Genomic DNA, 7,897 nt, shown 5'->3' on the forward strand with positions numbered 1-7,897 from the left:
GGCGTGGCATCGGTGTTGTGCTGTAGTGAATTAAAGTTCTGTTTTGCGCATTCCAGGACGACAGTTCTAGTCCGCTGTCATTCGTCAAAATTTTATTTATAACTTCCTCAATATTTAACAAACAAGTGTCATTTATTGTGCTGAATATTTTAGTCCCGCAATCTGGATGTTTAGTGGCATAAAACGCCATCTAGGAATTCCAGAAGGACCTTTTCTGCTGTCTTTCCTTAGAGATTCTTCGCACTCCTGTAAAATTAACTTTGAAAATAAAAATTACAAGTTTAGTACAGACTTTAACGTATTCTCTTCGGTTTCTTATCGCCGTTAGGTAGGTGCCTGTGACACTCTTCATTCACCGTGATCCATAAGTTGGGGCTTCAAGCCTCGAGGCTGTAGAGACTGCAGTTGGTGAATACGCGCCCGGGCCACCATAGAATTTTAGCCTTGATCCGTTTGGACCGAAATAAATTTGCAACAATAATTGGGCGTGCCCAGTATGGCGACCTCGAAATTTGGCCCAGGTGATTTCCTCTAATTCAGCCCAGGCGGCCCCCGAAATTTCACCTTGGACTACTTTCGACCAAAGCCGATGTCCACACAAAACTGAGCGTGTCAGACACGATGGCAACCTTCATATTTCACCTGGTTCACTTCTAAATGTATGGTCCGGACTACCCTCGAAATTTCACCTTGGCATATTTGGACCAAAGCCGACGCCCAGCCATAACGGGGCGTTCGAGACACGAGGGCGACCTCCAAATTTCACCTGGTTCATTTCTAAAAATTTGGTCCGCGCCACCCCCGAAATTTCACCTTGGCCTATTTGGACCGAAGCCGATGCCCAGCATAACTGAGAGTACCAAACACGAGGGCGACCTCCAAATTTCCCCTGGTTCATTTCTAAAAATTTGGTCCGGGCCACCCACGAAATTTCACTTTGGCCTATTTGGACCTAAGCCGATGCCCAGCCAAAACTGAGCATGCCAGACACGATGGCGACCTGCCACTTTCAAGTGGTTATTTTCTAAATATTTGGTCGGGGCCACCCCTGAAATTTCACCTTTGTCTATTTGGACTAAAGCCCGATGCCCAGCCATAACTGAGAGTGCCAAACACGAGGGCGACCTCCAAATTTCACCTGGTTCATTTCTAAAAAGTTGGTCCGGGCCACCCACGAAATTTCATCTTGGCCTATTTGGACCTAAGCCGATGCCCAGCCATAACTGAGCATGCCAGACACGATGGCGACCTGCCACTTTCCCGTGGTTCATTTCTAAATATTTGGTCGGGGCCACCCCCGAAATTTCACCTTTGTCTATTTGGACCAAAGCCCGATGCCCACCCATAACTGAGAATTCCTAACACGACGGCGAGCTCCAAATTTCACCTGGTTCATTTCTAAAAATTTCGTTCGGGCCGCCCCCGAGATTTTACGTTGGTCTGTTTGGACCAAAGCCAATGCCCAGCCTTAACTGTGCGTGTCCGACACGATGGAGACCTACAAATTTCACCCGGCTCATTTCTAACAATTTGGTCCCGGCCACCCCACAAAAAGTAGTTCAAAGCTTTGAGATTTGGGCCATCTCGTTGTCATGATTGATTTATTCATATAAACTTTATTTCTCTACCTCATGAAGGAGGACTCCCCGCCCCCGACGCGCAGGCCTGGGAGACAGGGGTCGGGGCCTAAGCGGCTAAAAACAGGCGTAGATGTCTAGATCTCACGCGACTTGTTCCGCCGGTGAAGGGCTCGTTGTTATGCTGTCGCTTGTGGCGTCACAATTTACATCCCCATGTTTTCGTACGTCACACATCGGTTTAAGCGAAGTTAAACCCCGGTTAATTTTTTATATATTCCTCTTTTCTGCCGTTACTTTCTAGTTTCTTCTCTTCTGCTTTTGGCCAGGTCTTAGTGAATGCAACCACCCGTTTCAAAGCGGTGGACCACCAGCATCGCCATCATCGTCATCATCGGTTAGAGCGCCTCGATGCAGCCGAATTCAAAGTGTCCCTGAATTCCAAGCGAAGCCAAGTGTAGCTGGGGGTGGCAGAAAGTTTGGAGGGCGAATGAGATTAATAATTTTCCGGGCTTACGGTGGGCGCAGCTGGCAAAGGACATGGTTAATTGGAGAGACATGTGAGAGGCCTTTGCCCTGCATTGGGCGTAGTCAGGCGGATGATGAGGATGATAAAATGCTCTCGTTATTCACAATACAGGCTACCCAGCGTTCATATCTTGTATTATATCTCAAAGGCGAGCCGATAATTTACGATGAATTTTGGAAAATTCTCACTTCCACGTGTCGCGGCGACCAGCGGTGCCGGGCTTTCACCAGAATCTGTGCGCAACGCGTCATGTAGGGCTCGTAGCATCAACAGCGGACTGCGATCATTTCGGTTAATAATAATAATAATTGGTTTTTTGGGGAAAGGAAATGGCGCGGTATCTGTGTCATATATCGTTGGACACCTGAACCGCGCCGTAAGGGAAGGGATAAAGGAGGGAGTGAAAGAAGAAATGAAAAGAGAGGTGCCGTAGTGGAGGGCTCCGGAATAATTTCGACCATCTGGGGACCCTTAACGTGCACTGACATCGCACAGCACACGGGCGCATTAGAGTTTTTCCTCCCGTGTGCTGTGCGATGTCAGTGCACGTTAAATATCCCCCATGCCATCTCCGGTAGTCAGGAATCTCCGCCCCTCTTCCCCTCCCGCGTCGGGGAATTCGGGCGCACATCGGCAGCCGGTCGATGGGGCAGAGTGGATGCAAAAAGTCACGAGAGGATAGGGAAATGCGCAAAGACGCGGAAATTCTGATTTCGGCAACAGAGAACTCAGGGTCTATAAAATTTAAATTTTTAAACTGTTTTTTTGGAAAAGGAAATGGCACACTATCTGTCTCACGTATCGGCGGACACCTGAGCCGCGCCGTAAGGGGTAGAGGAGGGAGTGAAAGAAGGAAGAAAGAAAGAGGTGCAGTAGTGGAGGGCTCCGGAATAATTTCGACCACCTGGGGATCTTTAATGTGCACTGACCTCACAGAGCACACGGGCGCCTATGCGTATCTCTTCCATCGAAACGCTACCGCCGCGGTTGGGTTCGAACCCGGGAACTCCGGAAACGAATTCAAAATTCTCGCGAACCACATGTTCCTCGAGACCAGGACAGGAGTGATAGGTTTATCTTTTCGAGGCGAGAGGGACCGTGGACCACATATGGGAATGCCGGTTCACCCTGGGGGGAAGGGAGGGAGGTGGGGGGGGGGGGGGGCATAACATAGGCAGTAGGGAAAGCTGGGAGACCTTGCGGCGCAGCTCGGACTGAAGAGGCCGCCGGGACTCAGGACCTCCTAGCCAGCATCTAAAGCGGTATCCCCTGCACCGCCGGAAGAATTTCTCTGAACTGCAGAAGCGGTTGCCTATCTCTGAGCCGGAGGATTCTGGATGAGGTGTGAGGTGGGTATGCGCTCGGGCGGCCGCAGCCACAGCCTCGTTACCTCTAAATCCTCGATGCATAGTTGGTCCTGGATGTGCTGGTGGGGAAAAGGTGACGATGCCGTAGATGGTAAAGGCGGGTTTTTGTGCGGGTGTGTCAAAGTACTGCTTTCTTCATAGCATGTACCCGTTGCGTAGGATATTAAGGCAAAAAGCTTTTAATTGCTAATACTCGTGGTGTCCGTCTGTCCGCCCATGACACTCAACTCGATAAGAAAAGAAACTTTGCGCACGATGAGATTCGAACCGCCATCCTTCCGCTCCTCAGGTTAACGTGCGAACGACTACGCCACTTCCTGCCTACGCATATGTAGTTCTCCCTGTCAAGGACGCTGGAGTGTGTTTGCAGAAAAGCGTCGAACCAGATGGATGCCTCCGAAATGCCCTGCAGTGTCTCCAACATTTAAGATTCACAAACAATTGTGTACTTAACATCTTAAACACACATCATTGACACAAGCAGCAACACCACGCTAAAGGCTTTAGCCTTAGCATACTTCAGGTCAAAAAAGTGCCCCCTGAATTTTTTTGCCCGATTGTGGAAGGTGGAGTGGCAGGGAGACTCCACTGAGGGGTGGACAACAAGGAGGCTGGTAATTCAGGAGGGTGTAGCTGTAGGAAATTTCGTAAAATATTATCGGGACTAGTAAACACAAAGTAAATAGGATGGAGGCAGTAAACGCTCAGTTGCAAACACCGCTTTGTGTGGTGTGCTGCCTCCTTCAGGTCTTATGCGGTTAATCATATAAACAAGTGCCTGTTTGACGGAAGTTACATAGGCGAGCGTACAGATAATTACCCCGGCTAAATTTAATAGGAAGAGCCGACAGACGCCAGCGACTGCTGTGGCCCGCTGGTTAATTCGAACTATCATCATCAGCCTTACAACACCCACTGCAGGGTAAAGGCCTCTTCCATGTCTCTTCAATTAACCCTGTACTTTGCCATACTGCTGTTTCGAGCTATACAATGTAACATATAAGATTACACTGCTGGCAACTTTACACATATCACAAATCGCAATGTTTTCTCCTAAGTCATATCCGCTATGTGGGACATCAAACTGATTACATTCATAGTGGTCAGTATGTGAGGACGCTGCAAAGAAGTCGGCGAGTGGATAACTGATTGACTGAAAACCTTTATTGACAGAATGGGGATTACAGGCAGTGGGTTAAGAAGACGTTGTTGAGGGAAGTGGTCGACGCTTCTTGACCCAAGAATCCGTTGGGCTAGGTTGAGGCTCGTGCCCCCGTACTACCTTGAACTGGCGCTGCGGGTTCGAAAGAATTGAAAATAAACACAAGTAAAAGACAGTGAACCTAACGTCCCACATTATTTCTCAGCAATACTGCAAACATTTTTCTTCTGCTCAAAAAGGTTACAGCGCTGATGAGAAAATTTAAAATGAAGTACCAATTTCAGCTACCGTTTAAACGCGCGCAAAAAAAATGCCGGTGGGTTCATCCTAAAGACGTTTTGCGGCCTAGTGCATGTCCCCGCCATTTCCAAAAGGAACGAAACAAAAACAATTTTTCTGCCAATAGTGAACGATTAATCAACAGATAGCGCCACAGTACTGCTAGCTGTAACCATGGAAAAGGAAAAAACAGGAGAGCCCCTCGCAATACGAACTGCACTCCAGAAAGTGTGCCGGAAGACGCGCGGTTTCGCAAGGACTACTGGGTGTATTTGGCCACCGGCGCAGCCAATGGTAACGCTGGCCGCAGTGGCGTCGTCTGCTGCATTGTTTGCTGCGCATGTGCAAGCGCGCCGAGACAACGCCCAACTAGAGGGAGGCGCAGGGGGAACAAGCTTCAAAAAATATGACGTAACCACCTCTCCTGAGTTTTTTCCTTCCTCCGTGGCTATAAGGCTGCTTTTATCAAGCTCCTTGGCAATCAAGAAAAAGCTACGGAGCAAAAACTTCCTTCAGTAGATGACTCCCTCTTGTCAGGGAGTCACAACCCATTGTCATGACAGGCGAAGAAAGTTAATTCGACTAACAATGAACCACACGGCTGCTAGGAAAGGCATGAAAAACAATTTGTTCCCTGCCAAGAGGGAGTCATCTACTCGTTGCCGCTATCATGTAGGAAGCAATACAGTGGCCGAACTGGCCGATATATCAACGCAAGATTAAGCGAGCATGATTGTAATGTCAGATGTGCCCCCATCATAGGCCACGTAGCGAAACATTGCAGAAACTGCAAAAGCGATGACACCGATGCCTGCAAGTCATTGTACAACAAGTGCGTTGTGATAGTTAGGAACCGCGACTCCTGCCAAGGGAAATTACAGAAGCACACGTGATAGCAAGGCTCTGGAAAGAATATTAGCACACCCTCTATATCGCTATCAAAAAAAAAAAACATTTCCTGGACTGCGTTTTTGTATCCGCTGCATATTATGTGCATTACTTTCCATTTATGGCCGCCCGTTGGGTACTTATTCCGACTGGCCAGTTAATACAGATTTCAGTTGTGAGTCAGCGCTGTGTTTCCTCATTTGTCATGGAAAATAAGCCATGGCTATAGTCATGAAAAATCGTTGTTTACGGCCACATATCTATACTATAGAAGAAGCAGTACTTAGGAGAAATTTCTTAATTTGGACGGTTGGTACAATTCCTTGCCATTGTACTAGTAGCAAGCCAGAACCGAGATTGGGAACAAGTCATGCCCCACGCGTGCACGGGTAAAGGGCTGGTCAAAAGTTCTCGGGACACACATGGTCTCCTTCTGAGCCATATGGTCGATCATTCGCTACGTCTCTCGGCCCCCCTCCCCCAAAAGTTCAGTACCTTATAGAGAGCGAGGAGGAGACTCATAGCGAGGAACTTGGCAGTTTAATAGGCACCTCAAGTTTTCTGGCACGCAAGTCCGCAGGCAGTTGAAGATTTGTGCAACTCTACTTCGAAAAAAGCAATTACATTAATTGCTTAAAATCAGTTGCTGGGCGAGACGGTACTTCATGCTAACATTCACAGCGCAAGACGAACACGGACATGAGGGGAGACACCACAAAGGCATCGATATTTCATATACAACTGCGCATTTCTTCTACAATTTGAATTAGGCCGATATCTGAGCATTCCAGGCTGTGTTAAAGCCATGAATTAATTTTCCCCCAATTATTATTCCGTGAACTTCCTACAGTGGTTATACCTATCTTGCTTACATCGCTGTGCAGCTTCACCCGAGTGCAATAATTGTCCATGAAATTCAGTACCTTATTTGAATAATAAATTTGTTTGCTACGCAAACGACTACAGAAGCTGTTTTAGACACGCCTACTCAGCATGGCTGGGCCCACAAATATTAACAATCCGTGGAGTGAATATGCCCTTTCCACTCTAAAAATTTAATATGAAGTTTGCATGGCAACCAGTTCTACGCTTCCGATGTTGAAGCAAAAACCAGAGAGGAGACTTGTTTATAGAAAGCGTTTTACGCAAAAACTACGATAAACCGCAGACAACTTAAACCATGATTCCGCTTACTTGGCGCAGCATTGCAAGAGCAGTTGACTCGTAGACGAAGTTTCATGGTGCCACGGCAAGCCTAGCTTAAAGCACCTCAGGAAGTGGCCCAATAGCTATCCATTAATAGCAACCAAACCTAACCTTAATTAAAACCTAACATAAAACCTAACCTAGTTTCAGAATTGTTTTAGCTTCGCCATGGTATCGGCGTGTCGACCTCGTGAAAAGAGTTCAGAACAAGATAACAGCAAGAGGAGACATCCTCCTCATAAAACATTTTGGCCATGATCGGAAATTTTTTGCGAGATAAATTACAGATGCACCTCTTCTTCTGGAGCAGATGTTATGCGTTCGCCTTTGTTTGCCCGAACCACGCCACTTGAGGTGCCTCTACCACATGTTGGTTGGCAGATTTCAACTGAGCACGTCCAAGATGTTGCCGACCTTAACGGCCTCAACATATTTTGCACTCTAGAGTTCGTGAGCTAACTTAATGAGTTATTCGTGTTTTTTCTTGGACATCATCCCAGACAGATGCCCTCATTGACGTCGAAACCACCCAAAATGTTTCATCCAACGTATGAATCGCCAAGTCTTGCTGATTATTTTCCCGTATATTAGTCAGCGCACGTGTTGTCTTTTCTTTCTGTCCCTCATTGAAATTCCCGCTTGTCGTCAGAATTGACCGAGGAACCCTCTTTCTATGTCGCGTGAATCCGCATCATTCAAAGCAAGGAAGCCGCACGCGAACTTTCTCATCCGCATCAACCTTGTACTCGACTGGTCATAGTTTGAATTGACCGCAGCACACAGCGTGCTGGGCGCTGAAAAGGTTTTCGCGTCACCTTAGATGCCCCACCCACCTTTTAGATCGACGCAGGTTTCCTCTCGGCAATGGTTTCCGCTAACGCGAAGAAGT

Source organism: Amblyomma americanum, chromosome 8 (genome assembly GCF_052857255.1).
Source record: "Amblyomma americanum isolate KBUSLIRL-KWMA chromosome 8, ASM5285725v1, whole genome shotgun sequence".
In the NCBI taxonomy this organism is placed as follows: Eukaryota; Metazoa; Arthropoda; class Arachnida; order Ixodida; family Ixodidae; genus Amblyomma; species Amblyomma americanum.